The sequence below is a fragment of the Neofelis nebulosa genome, chromosome 6 (assembly GCF_028018385.1).
Source record: "Neofelis nebulosa isolate mNeoNeb1 chromosome 6, mNeoNeb1.pri, whole genome shotgun sequence".
In the NCBI taxonomy this organism is placed as follows: domain Eukaryota; kingdom Metazoa; phylum Chordata; class Mammalia; order Carnivora; family Felidae; genus Neofelis; species Neofelis nebulosa.
In genome coordinates, this window is record NC_080787.1 from 35,321,732 (window position 1) to 35,337,295 (window position 15,564).

Below are 15,564 nucleotides of genomic sequence, written 5' to 3' on the forward strand. Positions count from 1 at the left end.
GAAAATTCAAAATAAAACTGATGCTACATTTTGTCTCATTTTAGAAAAAGGTATTATTTATCCACAGATACGTTAATTTTAATTGGAAAAAGCTCCATATACCCCATTAAGAGATTCATTGCCAAGATAATTTTACTTTTTTATGGGTGATAATTACTTATAAAAATGTGTAATAGATTTATACTGTTTTGATCTGTTGTGTACATACCCAATTGCAATAAGTCAAACAAAAGAAACATTTTAACTCTTAGAAATTTATGGCAACAGAAACTTTATATGATAGATTTTGTTGGACTTTTTTTTTTTTTTTAATTTTTTTAACGTTTATTTATCTTTGAGACAGAGAGAGACAGAGCATGAACAGGGGAGGGACAGAGAGAGAGGGAAACACAGAATCTGAAACAGGCTCCAGGCTCTGAGCCGTCAGCACAGAGCCCGACGCGGGGCTCAAACTCACGGACTGTGAGATCATGACCTGAGCCGAAGTCTGACGCTTAACCGACCAAGCCACCCAGGCGCCCCTGTTGGACTTTTTTTTAAAGATTTTTTTTTTTTAATTTTTTTTTTCAACGTTTTTAATTTTTATTTTTGGGACAGAGAGAGACAGAGCATGAACGGGGGAGGGGCAGAGAGAGAGGGAGACACAGAATCGGAAACAGGCTCCAGGCTCCGAGCCATCAGCCCAGAGCCTGACGCGGGGCTCGAACTCACGGACCGCGAGATCGTGACCTGGCTGAAGTCGGACGCTCAACCGACTGCGCCACCCAGGCGCCCCTAAAGATTTTATTTTTAAGTAATCTCTACACCCAACGTGAGGCTAGAACTTACAACCCAGAGATCAAAGTCGTGTACTCTACTGACTGAGCTAGCCAGGCATCCCTATAGATTTTGCTTTTGCAGAGAAGTAAATATGGCTTTCAACCAAAATATTTTGCATGTTTAGATTTAGGATAAAATTTAGGCAAGTTGAGAATGAAACTGGAGGAAAGAAAAACAATGCAAAACAAAGGAATCTACTCCTGAAATCATTCTTGCACTATATGCTAATTTGGGTGTACATTTTAAAAAATAAAAAACAAAACAAGTTAATAAAAAAATCTGAATGTTTATATTTATGAAACAGATGCCAGGTATAAACTCTTGGATACATTTTTTAAATGACTTAACAGTTTTCTTTTTCAAATGCCAATATTGACCATAAATTTACATATACTTAAACTTAAAACTGAGAATTTCCTTGTCAACTTCAAAATGTATGGGGAGAAGAATTCTGCTTCCAAGATAGAGAGTAGATGTACTTTTTCCTGTTCCTCCTGCTAAAGGAATAGCTAAAGACCATGGACATTATCATAAAACAAATATAAGAAGACTCTGAAAGGTGAAGAGAAACTAGGCTGGCTAGCTACTTCAGGACCCAAGGAATCACGCAATGGTGAGTTCCCTGAGATTCCCCTTTGCCTTATGTATCTCAGACTTAGAGCTCAAAAAGTCAGCAACCAAGAAACACCAAAAGTCAAGGGGAAAAAAGGAGGTGGGGGCAGCCTAGCAAGGCAGAAAACTTTAGACAACTGCTCTACTCCAGCCAAACCCCACAGAAAATCTGACTCCACCCCCACCAGCAAAGGCCAATTGAGCTTAGACTTCCAACCCTCCCACATAACACACACACATCAGGGTGGCATCAGTGAACGTGAGTAGGGAACCTGAATGTTCATCCCTTTCTGGTGGAAATGGGTCCAGCCCCCAACCCTCACGGTGTAATTGGAGACCTAGACTTCTATCCCCCATCAATAATGAATCACCTCTTCCCGGCCCCTCTGGGGTGGTATCACACAATGCCTAGTGCAGAGTCAGGATTTCTATCACCACCCAGAGCTAACAAAGCAACCACCACCACCCCTATCTTGGCGTCAATAATACCCAGGTGGGAAGTAGTAAGATGCACTCTTACCCCAACCAGCCAAGAAGGTATCAGTGAACACTGAATGGGGAATCAGAATTCCCATTCCAGTAATGAAGTCCCCACTGGGGTGTCAATAGAGGATGAATGGGGAACCTGCACTTCTACCCCTACCTGGCAGTAAGGAAGGTCACTCGCCTACCCTTGTTGGAGTGGTGTTAGTAGAAGCCATACATACTGTATGATTCCATTTGTGTAACAAACATGAAATGACAAAAGTATAGAAGTGAAAAAAAAAGATTAGTGGTTGTCTGTGGTTACAGGGGTGATGGATGTGGGAGAAAGGTGGGATGAACCATAAAAGGGCAAGATGAGGGACACTTGGAGTGAAGAAAATATTCTGTATCTGGACTGTATCAATGTCAATATCCTGGTTGTAATATTGCCTACAGTTTTGCAAGATGGTTACCATTGGAGAAAACTGAGTAAAGAATAGAGTTTTCGGGGCACCTGGGTAGCTCAGTCAGTTAAGCATCAGACTCTTGATTTGAGCTCAGTTCATGATCTCGGGGTCATGGGATCAAGCCCCACATCAAACTCTGCACTGAACGTGGAGCCTGCTTGGGATTCTCTCTCTCCCTCTCTTTCTGCCCCTCCCCGACCTCTCTCTCTCTCTCTCTCTCTCTCTCTCTCTCTCGTCAAAAAGGAAAACGAGAAGGAGAAAGGGGAGAAAGTGTTCTATTAGTATTTCTTACAACTGCATATGAACTTACTATCTCAAAATAAAAGTTTTAATTTTAAAAATAAGTAAGATGTATATAGTTTTTAAAAATATTTTTAATTTTTCAAAATATTTTTAGGAAGTGCACCAACAGAAAGTTTGAGTGAACCAAAATTATACCTGGAATTCTGGGTGCAAATAAGCCTGGAAAATTTAGCCCAACCCTTGTGTGGTCTAGTTCTAGACCATTGTTCTCAGTTCTGCTATTGCTCACTGTTCATGGTGAAGCCAAATATGTCTTGAGTTGCAGGACCACCAAAATCCCATGATCCAATTTATTTCCTCTCCTTGGCCTTTGGGAGAGAAAAGGAATGGAGATGGAGAGGATGATTCTCTCTTTGGCCTATTGTCCTTTGTTTGGGGATGAATTGTATCCCTGCTCCCCGCACCCCCACCCCCAATCCTCCCAAAATTCCCATGTTAAAGTCCTAACTCCTAATAGCTCAGAAAGTGACTGTATTTGGAGATAGTGTCTGTAAAGAGGTAATTAAGTTAAAATGAGATCAAGAGGGTAGGACCTAATCTCATATGACTGATACCCTATTATAAAGAAAAGACATTAGGACACAGGCATACACCAGAGGGAAGGCCATGTGAAGACACAGAGAGAAGATGGCCATTTCCAAGCAAAGGAGAGATACCTCAGAAGAAAGAAACCCCACTGATATTTTGATATTGGACTTCCAGCTTTCAGAACTGTAAGAAAACAATTTTCTGTAGTTTAAGCTTCCCAGTCTGTGGTACTTTGTTGTGGCAGCCCAAGCAAATTAGGTCCTATATTTGGCCCCAGGCATTGTCCTTACTAAGGAAGGAACTTCTAATGTGAGATGGTAACATTTAATATGATTGTACTGAAGGCTTGGGCACAATGCAAGAAAATTAAAATAGGAAACTCTTCAATTCTGATGGAAGAGGATACCGATTGTAGAGACCACAGGCCCTTCTTAGAGTTTTCCAACTAGAAACAGAACAGAGGTTGCAGATGCTACCAATGCCTGCCCATATTTTTTAAGCCATCACCCTGCAGTGCTCACTGGCTGGGCTCCTACTCCTAACATTTGCATCTCTTTCCTGAAGGCTTTCTCCAAAGCTGTGGAAGCCACTGACCTACTCACAGTGAACTAGAAGGGACAAGGAATTCATATGCCAGGAAGCTGTTTTCTTTTTTTTTAATATAATTTATTGTCAAATTGGCTTACATACAACACTCAGTTCTCATCCCAACAAGTGCCCTCCTCAATGCCCATCACCTGTTTTCCCCCTCCCCAACCCCCCATCCACTCTCAGTTTGTTCTCTATATTTAAGAGTCTTTTGTGGTTTGCCTCCCTTCCTCTCTGTAACTATTTTTTCCCCTTCTCTTCTCCCATGGACTTCTGTTAAGTTTCTCAAGATCCATAGATGAGTGAAAACATATGATATCTGTCTTTCTCTGACTGACTTATTTCACTCAGCATACCTTCCAGTTCCATCCACATTGCTGCAAATGGCATGATTTCATTCTTTCTCATTACCAAGTAGTATTCCTTTGTGTATATAAACGACTTCTTCTTTATCCATTCATCAGTTGATGGACATTTAGCCTCTTTCCATAATTTGGCTATTGTTAAAAGCACTGCTATAAACATTGGGGTACATGTGCCCCTATGCATCAGCACTCCTATATATATCCCTTGGGTAAATTCCTAGTAGTGCTATTGCTGGGTCATAGGCTAGTTCTATTTTTAATTTTTTGAGGAACCTCCACTGCACCAGTTTGCATTCCCACCAACAGTGCAAGAGCGTTCCCATTTTTCCACATCCTCACCAGCATCTATAGTCTCCTGATTTGTTCATTTTAGCCACTCTGACCAGTGTGAGGTGGTATCTCATTGTGGTTTTGATTTGTATTTCCCTGATGAGGAGTGACGTTGAGCATCTTTTCATGTGCCTGTTGGCCATCTGGATGTCTTCTTTAGAGAAGTGTCTATTCATGTTTTCTGCCCATTTCTTCACTGGATCATTTGTTTTTCAGGCATGGAGTTTGGTGAGCTCTTTATAGATTTTGGATACTAGCCCTTTATCTGATATGTCACTTGCAAATATCTTTTCCCATTCTGTCAGTTGCTTTTTAGTTTTGTTGATTGTTTCCTTTGCAGTGCAGAAGCTTTTTATCTTCATGAGGTCCCAATAGTTCACTTTTGCTTTTAATTCCCTTGCCTTTGGAGATGTGTTGAGTAATAAATTACAGCGGCTGAGGTCAGAGAGGTTTTTTCCTGCTTTCTTCTCTAAGGTTTTGATGGTTTCCAAGTCTTGCATCCATTTTGAACTTATTTTTGTGTATGGCGTAAGAAAGTAGTCTAGTTTCATTCTTCGGCATGTGTCTGTCCAGTTCTCCCAGCACCATTTGCTAAAGAGACTGTCTTTTTTACATTGGATACTCTTTCCTGCTTTGTCAAAGATTAGTTGGCCATACATTTGTGGGTCCAATTCTGAGTTCTCTATTCTATTCCATTGGCCTACGTGTCTGTTTTTGTCAGGAAGCAGTTTTCAACCAATGACCAAAGTAAGGCACCTGGCTTTCTTAACTGGCTTCACAGCAGTACAAGTCAACTTCTCTCCATCCATTGTTCAAGAGTAATTAACCGTGACTCTTGATCATAGTGCCTGGGTGTCTAGCACCCTGTTTCTCAAAAACTTCTTATTCCTGTCTTTCCTCTCACCAGGATTTTTCCTTCTCCAGAATGCATGACAGCCCATTCTATTGAATATTAAGCAAAAGCAGTTTAGAAACTGTTAGAAATAGGAATGCCTGGGTGGCTTAGTCAGTTAGGCATGAGACTGTTGGTTTGGGCTCAGATCATGATCTCACAGTTCATGGGTTCAAGCCCTGAGACTGGCTTCAAGCTGATAGCATGAAGCCTGCTTGGGATATTTCTCTCTCTCTCTCTCTCTCTCTCTCTCTCTCTCTCTCTTTCTGCCCCTCCCCAGCTGTCTGTCTGCCTGTCTATCTCTTTCTCTTTCTCTCCCTCTTAAAAAAATAAATAAACTAAAAGGGAACATTTTTATTTTGTTCAAATTTGTAATGAGAGACAATATGCCCCCCCCTCTGGTCCTGTCCTTATATGCCCAAAGTATCTAAGTGTGGGGGAGCACTGATCATCTGTGACACAGTTTTAAGGGATTATAGGGCACAAGGCCCCTAGACTGGCACCGTCTCCTCAGCCCAGGGATTCTGTATCAGTTCCAAGGCAAGAAAACTGGCTCTGACTTCATTAAGAGTCCTTCATAAATCTATTATTTATAGCATAAACACTGACTTCAGACATTTACTAATCTAAGCCTTTCTTACATCTTGCCTCTACCATGGTTTTCAAAACTAAATTTTAAATTCAAGAGCTTAATCTTTTGATCATCATTCGTCTGCTGTGGTCACCCAAGGCATGAAAGGGAAATGCCTTATCTGCCTCAAAATTAGAAAGACAAAACAATCCCCAGTTGACAGCTCAGAATTTTTCCTGCCATACACCTGAATATGTGGAAGCACAGGAAGTGTCCTAGCAGATCCCTAACATTGCAGTTACCCTTGGGAAGCAGTGAAATGGCAGGGGAGTGTGACAAAATGGGACTTTTACCCCACACTCTTCTGTATGGTTTGAACCTTCTATAACAAGAACAAGTTCAGGGGTGCCTGGGTGGTGCAGTCAGTTGAGCAACTGACTCTTGATCTTGGCTCAGGTCATGATCTCACGGGTTTGTGGGTTTGAGCCCTGCATTGGGCTCTGTGCTGACGGTGCGGAGCCTGCTTGGGATTCTGTCTGTCCTTCTCTCTGCCCCACCCCAGCTTGTGCTCGCTGTCTCTCTCTCTCTCAAAATAAATAAATAAACTTTTTAAAAATTAAAAAATAAAAGAACAAGTTCAGGTGTTTGCTGTGGAATTTTTTAAATCATAAGAAATAGGACTTTTTTTTTTTTAAATGAAGGAATTTCCACTAGGTGGTAGTAGAGAATCACAATCATTATCAGTCTGACACTGAAGGGCAAAAGGAAATGGTCCTGAAGCTGAGAATCAAATGTTGTAGCCCAACAAATATTTATTTATTAGTTCAGACTAAGGTTTGATTTCTTCACTAAATGCCACATGATACATATCATGCTCTTTAGAGTGATGTTTTTCTACTTACATTCTCCTATAACCTGTTTTTCTATAAACTGGCCTGTATCCATTTATATAGGACTATTGAAATTGAACAATTGGAGTCCATTACGGTTGGAATGATAGAATTTGGAGAGGAGATACACACACCGACAATAAAAATACATACTTTTTCCTTATGTGAAATAAAATTATAGTAATATACCTTGGATCTGCATACATTCCTCTCTTTAAGTCTCCCTGGGTAAAATGAGGCAAGGGCATTCTGAAGGAGTAACCACAAGTGGGATACAGCATCCTTACCTAATGTCCAACATGTTTGACCAGGCTGCATCTTTGACTCTTGGGTCTCTGCCCATTTTTTTTTTTTTTTTTTTTGCCCATTTTTCTTTTAATTCTAGCCTATCCCTAGCTCCAATCGGGCCAATACGTGTAAGATCTGGATATTCTCACCCGTGATATGCTGTTTCTTTTCCCTAGAGGTGGCTAGATTTGGGTTCTAACAGCCACCGATCCAGTTTTACAGGGATCCTTTGAAATAGGTGGCCAGATTCACCTCATTATGACTGGGTACCACCATGACCCCACAAATTTATTTCCCTTGGGATATAAAATCTGCCCAGACTGAACAGCAGTTTAATCCTCGAATGTGTCCTATTAGACCCTGGTTCATGACCCTTGCTTCTCATCTTCTGTTGCTCCCTCCCCAGCTGTGCCTTATTTAATTTTCTTTGATTCTCACTCATGCCAATTCCAGGAGAGACATAGTCTTCTTCATCATTGGTCAGAGTTCCCAGCAAATTGTGCTAGAAATCCTTGGCATTTTAACAATGGAATCACTGCTCACCCATGACTAATAGGCAAACCAGGCCCATTTCTGAGTTCAAAAGTCTCTGCCTCTGGGTCACTTAATCTTAAGTGTTTAGTTATTTCACTTCAATGCCCAAAGCATTTTTCTTACTGTTTACTTTCACATTTGGTTCCCTGCTTGTTCTTGTGCTCTTTTTTTAAATCCTTGGACATGGCACCTTCTCTCTGCTTTGGCAGAAAGTCAAAGTAAATTTCTCTCACTTTGGCACCCTGAGTCCCTGGCAAGTAAACTTGATAATGTTAGGTATTTTGATTTTTGTCTATCTAGTGATTTTTAAATGTGATTTCAAGGGCAGTTTTAATTCACCATTCTTTGATAATTATGATGGACATATTTTTAAATGTATTTATTGTTCATTTGTCTTTCCTTTTCTATAATCCATATTCATGTCTTTGACTATTTTTCTCTTAGATTATTGTTAAATGTTCTGAATATAATGCTATGTAAATTATGTGTGATGCAAATAAACCTAGTTTGTGGCTTTTGGGTTTTCTTTCTTAGAGTGTACTCTGAAAAAAGTTTCTAATTTTAATGTGGCCAGATTTATTAATCTTTTCTTTTATTTTTATATTTCTTTTTAAATTCTATATAGTTAACATACAGTGTTATATTAGTTTTAGCTGTACAATATAGTGATTCAACAGTTCTATACTTTATTCAGTGTTCACATGATAGGTGTGCTTTCCATCCCTTTCACCTATTTCACCCATCCCCTGACCATCTTCCCCTCTGGTAACCATCAGTTTCTTCTCTATAGTTAAGAACCTGTTTCTTGGTTTGTCTCTCTCTCTTTTTTCCTTTGTTCATTTGGGTTTTTTTCCTCTTAAATTCTATATAGGAATCAAATCATATGGTATTTGTCCTTCTTAGACTGACTTCACTTAGCATTAAACCATCTAGATCCATGAATATTGTTGCATAAGACAAGATTTCATCATTTTTTATGGCTGAGGAATATTTCCATTGTATATATACACCATATCTTCTTCATACATTCATCTATTGATGGATACATGAGTTGATTCCATAATTTGGCTGTTGTAAAAAAAACGCTGCGATAAACATAGAGGTGCATATGCCTTTTTGAAATAGTGTTTTCATTTTCTTTGGATAAATACCCAAATGGATCATATGGTAATTCTATTTTTAATTTTTCGAGGAACATCTGTACTGTTTTCCACAGTGGTTGCACCAGTTTGAATTCCTACCAACGGTATAAGAGGGTTCCCCTTTCTCCACATCCTAACCAACAATTTGTTGTTTTCTGTATTTTCTATTTTAGCCATTCTGAACGTTGTGAGGTGATATCTCATTATGGTTTTGATTTGCATTTCCCTGATGATGAATGATGTTGAGCATCTTTCCATGTGTCTAGTGGCCATCTGGATGTCTTTTTTGGAGCAATGTTTGTTCAGGTCTTCTGCCCATTTTTAAATTGGATTATTTGGTTTATTGGTGTTGAGTTGTATAAGTTCTTTATATATTTTGGATACTAATCCTTTATTGGATATGTCATTTGCAAATACCTTTACCCATTCCATAGGCTTCCTTTTAGTTTTCTTGATTGTTTCCTTTGCTGTGCAAAAGCCTTTTATTTCAGTGTAGTCCCAATAATTTTTTTTTTTTTTTTTGCTTTTGTTTCACTTGCCTCAGGAGACATATCTAGAAAATGTTCCTATGGCCAATGTCAGAGAAATTACTGTCTGGGGTCTCTTCTAGGATTTTTATGGTTTCAGTTCTCATATTTAGGTCTTTAATCCATTTCAAGTTTATTTTTAGGTATGATGTAAGACAGTGGTCCAGTTTCATTCTTTTGCATGCAACTGTCCAGTTTTCCCAACACCACTTGTTGAAGAGACCATCTTTTTCCCATTGCATTTTCTATCTTCCTTTGTCGAAGATTAACTGATCATAATTGTGGGTTTATTTCTGAGCTTTCTGTTCTGTTCCACTGGCCTCTATGTCTATGTACCATACTGTTTGGATTAGGACAGTTTTGTAGTATGTCTGGATATCTGGGATTGTGATAGACCCAATTTTGCTCTTCTTTTTCAAGATTGCTTTGACTATTCAGGGTCTTGTATGGTTCCATACAAATTTTAGAATTGTTGGTTCTAGTTCTGTGAAAAATGCTATTGGCATATTGATAGGGATTGCATTAAATCTGTAGATGACCTTGTTTTTGAGCAGTATGGACATTTTAACAATATCTGTTCTTCCAAACTATGAGCATGGAATATCTTTCCATTTGTTTGTGTCATCTTCAACTTTTTTAATCACTGTTTTATAGTTTTCAGGATACAGGCCTTTCACCTCTTTGTTTAAATTTATTTCTATGTGGGGCACCTGGGTGGCTCAGCCAATTAGGCATCTGACTTCAGCTCAGGTCATGATCTCACAGTTCGTAGGTTCGAGCCATGTCGGGCGCCATGCTGACAGTTCAGAGTCTGAAGCCTGCTTCAAATTCTGTCTCCCTGTGTCTCTGGTCCTCCCCTGCTTGTGCCTTCTCTTTCTCTCTCTCTCTCTCTCTCTCTCTCTCAAAAATAGACATTAAAATTTTTTAATAAAAAAATAAATATATAAATTTATTCTTAAGTAGTTTATTATTTTTTCTTATTCTCTCTCTCCTACTTCATTATTGGTGTATAGAAATGCAATAGATTTCTGTGAATTGGTTTTGTATCCTGTGACCTTACTAAATTTATTTATTAGTTCTAGCAGTTTTTTGGTGGAGTCTTTAGGGTTTTCTATATATAGTATCATGTCATCTTCAAATAGTGACCATTTTACTTCTTCCTTACCAATGTGGATGCCTTTTATTTCTTTATGTTGTCTGATTGCTGTGGCTAGAACTTCCAGTACTATGTTGAATAACAGTGGTGAGAGTGGGCACCCTTGTTCCTGATCTTAGGAGGAAAGCTCTCTGTGTTTCACTATTGAGTATGATGTTAGCTGTGGGTTTTTCATATATGGCTTTTATTATGTAGAGATACATTCCCTCTATCCCAACTTTGTTGAGGGTTTTTATCATGAACGGATTTGTCAAATGTTTTTTCTGCATCTATTGAAACGATCATGTGGTTTTTATCTTTTTTCTTGCTGATATAATATATCACATTGATTGATTTGCAAGTATTGAACCACACTTGCAAGCCAGGAATAAATCCCACTTGATAGTGGTGAAAGACTCTTTTAATGAATTGTTGGATTCAATTTGCTAAGAGATATTGGCTTGTACCCCTCTTTTTTGTAGTGTCTTTATCTGGTTTTGGTATCAGGGTAACTCTGGCCTCCCTGAATAAATTTGGAAGTTTTCCTTCCTCTTCTATTTTTTGGAATGGTTTGAGAAGAATAGGTATTAGCTCTTCTTTAAGTGTTTGGCCCCTGTAAAGCCATCTGGTCCAAGACATTTGTTTGTTGCAAGCCTTTTGATTACTAATTCAATTAATTTCTGGTAATTAGTTTGTTTAAATTTTCTAGTTCTTACTGATTCAGTTTTGGTAGTTTATATGTTTCTAGGAATTCATCCATTTCTTTTAGGTTGTCCAATTTATTGGCATACAATTTTCATAATATTCTCTTATAATCCTATGTATTTCGTTGGTGTCGGTTGTCATTTCTCCTCTTTCATTTCTGATTTTGCATATTTGAGTCCTCTCTCTCTCTCTTTTTAATGAGTCTGTTTGAAGGTTTATCAATGTTGTTGATCTTTTAAAAGAACCAGTCCCTGGTTTAATTGATCTATTCTATTGTTGTTTTTTTAACTTTCTATTCCATTTATTTCTGCTCTAATCTTTATCATTTTCTTCTTTCTACTGGTTTGGGGTTTTGTTTGTTGTTCTTTTTGCAGCTCCTTTAGGTATTACATCAGGTTGTTTATTCGAGATTTTTCCTGCTTCTTTTTTAATGTTTTTAATGTTTATTTATTTTTTTAACATTTATTTATTTTTTGAGAGAAAGATCACAAGCAGGGGAGGGGCAGAGAGAGGGGGAGACACAAAATCTGAAGCAGGCTCCAGGCTCTGAGCTGTCAGCAAAGAGCCTGACATGGGGTTCAAACTCATGAACTGTGAGATGAAGCTTCATGAGCTGAAGTCGGTCGCTTAACCAACTGAGCAACCCAGGCACTCCAATGTTTATTTATTTTTGAGAAAGAGAGACAGAGAGAGAGACAGAGCATGAGCAAGGAAGGGGCAGAGAGAGAGGGAGACACAGAATCAGAAGCAAGCTCCAGGCTCTGAACTGTCAGAACAGAGCCCAATGCAGGGTTTAAATGCACAAACTGTGAGATTGTGACCTGAGCCAAAGTCAGGTGCCCAACTGACTGAGCCACCCAGGCACCCCTCTTGATTCTTGATATAGGCCTGTGTTGTTATAAACTTCCCTATTAGGACAGCTTTTACTGCACCTGAAAGATTTTGGACAATTGTGTTTCATTTTCATTTGTCTCTATGGTTTTTTTCAATTTCCTCTTTGATTTTTCTGATTGACCCATTCATTGTTTAGTAGCATGTTATATATTTGTGTATTTGCGTTCTTTCCAGATTTTTTTCCTGTGGCTAATTTCTAGTTTCATAGCATTGTGGTTGGAAAGATGCATGGTATGACATCAATCTTTTTTAATTTGTTGAGACTTGTTTTGTGGCCTAACGTGATGTATTCTGTAGAATGTTCCATGTGCACTTGAAAAGAATGTGTATTCTGCTGTTTTAAGATGGAATGTTATATGTTAGATCCATCTGGTCCAATTTGTCACTCAAAGTCACTGTTTCCCTGTTGATTTTCCCTTTGGATGGTCTGTCCATTGATATAAGTTGGGTGTTAAAGTCTCCTACTATTATTACTATCAATTATTTCCTTTATGTTTGTAATTAGCTGCTTTCTATATTTATGTTTTTAAAAATTTGTGTGTGCTCTATTTAATAAATATTGCCCTATCTTAAAGTCATATAGTTATTTCTTTTCCATTTCATCTGAAAGTTTTAATGTTCTGTTTTTAATATTTTAGTACTTTGTTCATTTGGAATTTACTTTTAGGCATGATGAATGTATATTCAATTACTCCAGTGTTATTTATTGAATATTATATTTTTTACCCATTTATCTTGAATGCCCACTCTTCACATACAAGCAGCCCTGATGCCATATTTCCATTCTATTCTATTGGTCCAGTTGTCTACACACCCTTCCACCATCAACAGTGCATGGTCTCAATGACAGTATAATAACATTCTTCAGTAGTATCTTGCCTCTTAACCTCATACTACTTCATTTCATTTTAACATCAGTTTGTCTAAACTCCATAAAATACCACGTAGAGATTCTTCTAGGGATTATATTGAAGCTATAGAACATATTTGGGAATACTAATATTTTTATAGTATTGAGGCTTCTTAACCATGATTATGGAATATCTATTTATACAGGGCCTCATCACTGCCTTTCAATGTTTTTAATTTTCCCCATTAGGATTTTGCATGTCCTTTCTTTATGAGAATTTATTCCTGATGACTTTAAGAATTACTGTCAAAAGGGACCACTTTAGCATATTTCCTACTTTTTTGTTTAGTAGAAAAATGCAATGGACTTTTTGTGTATCTCTCCAACCACATTGCTAAACTCTAATTCTTACGTCTTAGATTCTTTTGTGTTTTCTCTATAGACAATCATATCACCTGTGAATAAAGAAAGCTTGCTTTCTTCCTTCTTACCTTTCTAACTTTTCTTCCTCTTCGTTACTTTCCTTTCTTTTCAGCTGTTGTTAAAAGTCCCTTATTCCCTGCCTAAGTAACCCTAATGTGCCATTTTCCATTTCATATTATAAAATTTTACTCTCTAACAGTGTCTGCCTCTTTTTTTAACCCAATGCCAATAATGAAATTTCAGCTCTTAACCTTAAAATGCTGGTGACAATACTCTCAACAAGATAAAAAGCAAAAAATGTTTTTTTCTGCCCCCAAAGCTGGGAAGAACAATATATTTTTAACACAAAACTTTCTTACAAATGGTATTTCTAACAAGGATAATTTTTCAAACTCCTAGACTTCAAAGATTTGGGGTGTGACCTAATAAAACGACCCTTATCCTGTAAAACATCTGTAATCTTGATTATTTATCTTTGTTAATAATTTAGTGTTCTTGTGATAATGTTGAGTTAATGTCTCCATCTACAGGAAGGTAAAATTACTTGTGAGTGTTTTCTATCAAACCAAAAAAGAAACATTGGCATTTCCCTGTACTCACGTACACACAATAAAATGGTTCTACTGGAATTTTTATTAAAGAAAGTGTGAGAGACTAGATAAACCAAGCAGAGATGGGAGATATAAGGAGGGTGATTGCATGCTGAGCCTAGAAATGAGCACACAATAAAAATTTTTTAAGATTTTTTTTTTTTAATTTTAAAAAGCCAAGTTAGCAAGGATGCAGAGAAAGAGGATCTCTTTGGCACTGCTGGTGGGAATGCAAACTGACACAACCACTCTGGAAAACACTATGGAGGTTCCTCAAAAAAATAAAAATAGAACTACCCTACAACCCAGCAATTGCGCCACTAGGTATTTATCCAAGGGATACAGGTATGCTGTTTCGGAGGGGCACATGCACACCAATGTTTATAGCAGCACTATCAACAATAGCCAAAGTATGGAAAGAGCCCAAATGTCCATCGATGGATGAATGGATAAAGAAGATGTGGTATATATATACAATGGAGTATTACTCAGTAATCAAAAAGAATGAAATCTTGCCATTTGCAACTACATGGATGGAACTAAAGGGTATTATGCTAAGCAAAATTAGTCAGAGAAAGACAAAAATCATATGACTTCACTCATATGAGGACTTTAAGATACAAAACAGATGAACATAAGGGAAGGGAAGCACAAAACAGGGAGGGGAACAAAACATAAGAGACTCTTAAATATGAAGAACAAAGGGTTATGGGAGGGGTTGTGGGAGGGGGAATGGGCTAAACGGGTAAGGGCATTAAGGAATCTACTCCTGAAATCATTGTTGCACTATATGCTAACTAACTTGGATGTAAACTTAAAAAATAAATTAAAATTAAAAAATTAAATATAAAAAAAATTTTTTAAGTCAAGTAAGATAAAACTGTATTCAGGCCTTAATGGGAGACTGCTTGCTTCTTGGATCTTTTCCCTAACTAGCTCCAAACTTTGTTAATTGTTACTGAAAATCCAGAGCTATTTGAAAGAAAGAAAATTATGGTATTTTATTGTGTGATTTTTGTCTAAAGGCTTTTGCCAGAAGTCACTGGTAGTATAGGTTCAAGTGGAATATTATCTGTGAGTGTTCTAGCAGTTGAATCAGAGCAGGCATTCCCAAACTTGAGTGTATCAGGATTGTCTGGAAGTCTTGTTACAATGCAGATTCCTCGGACCCCCATCCAGAGGTTCTAATTCAGGACTAGGTCTGGGTTCAAACCTGAGATTTTGCATTTTAATACATTTCCAGGTGATGCTGTAGCTGCTGGTACAGAGACCACATTTTAAGAGCTGCTGGATTAGAATGATTGTAATTCCAGTATATATTCTATCATTCGCTTTTTTAAGTTGGTTGAGTTATGATTTCATCTGATTCGAAGTAAGTGATTCAGAAAAATGAGGCTGAGATGGAGACAATCTCCATGGAGAGCACTAAGAATAACCCAGCCTGGGTTTAAACACACAATACAGAACACAGAGGTTTCAATAGGTTGCTTTTTGCGGTAACAGAGATCCACAACCCACCACAACACCAAGATATTTTTTTAAGAAACATATGGAAGCTGTGTGATTTTTTTGTCTTCTAGATGTATGCAATTTCTCTTTTCTTCTCCTTGGAAGGAAAGTGCTACTGTACAACAAGTGCCAAGTAC

At 37.9% G+C, this 15,564-nt stretch overlaps 1 long non-coding RNA gene across 1 annotated transcript in view; it reads left to right on the forward strand.

The window, feature by feature from the left end:
- The first annotated feature begins 572 nt into the window (after positions 1–572).
- LOC131514011 (uncharacterized) overlaps positions 573–15,564 on the forward strand; it is a 22,087-nt gene continuing 7,095 nt past the window's right edge. The window contains exon 1 of the long non-coding RNA XR_009262891.1: positions 573–1,432. This is a non-coding gene — a long non-coding RNA (uncharacterized LOC131514011). The remainder of the gene's footprint in view (positions 1,433–15,564) is intronic.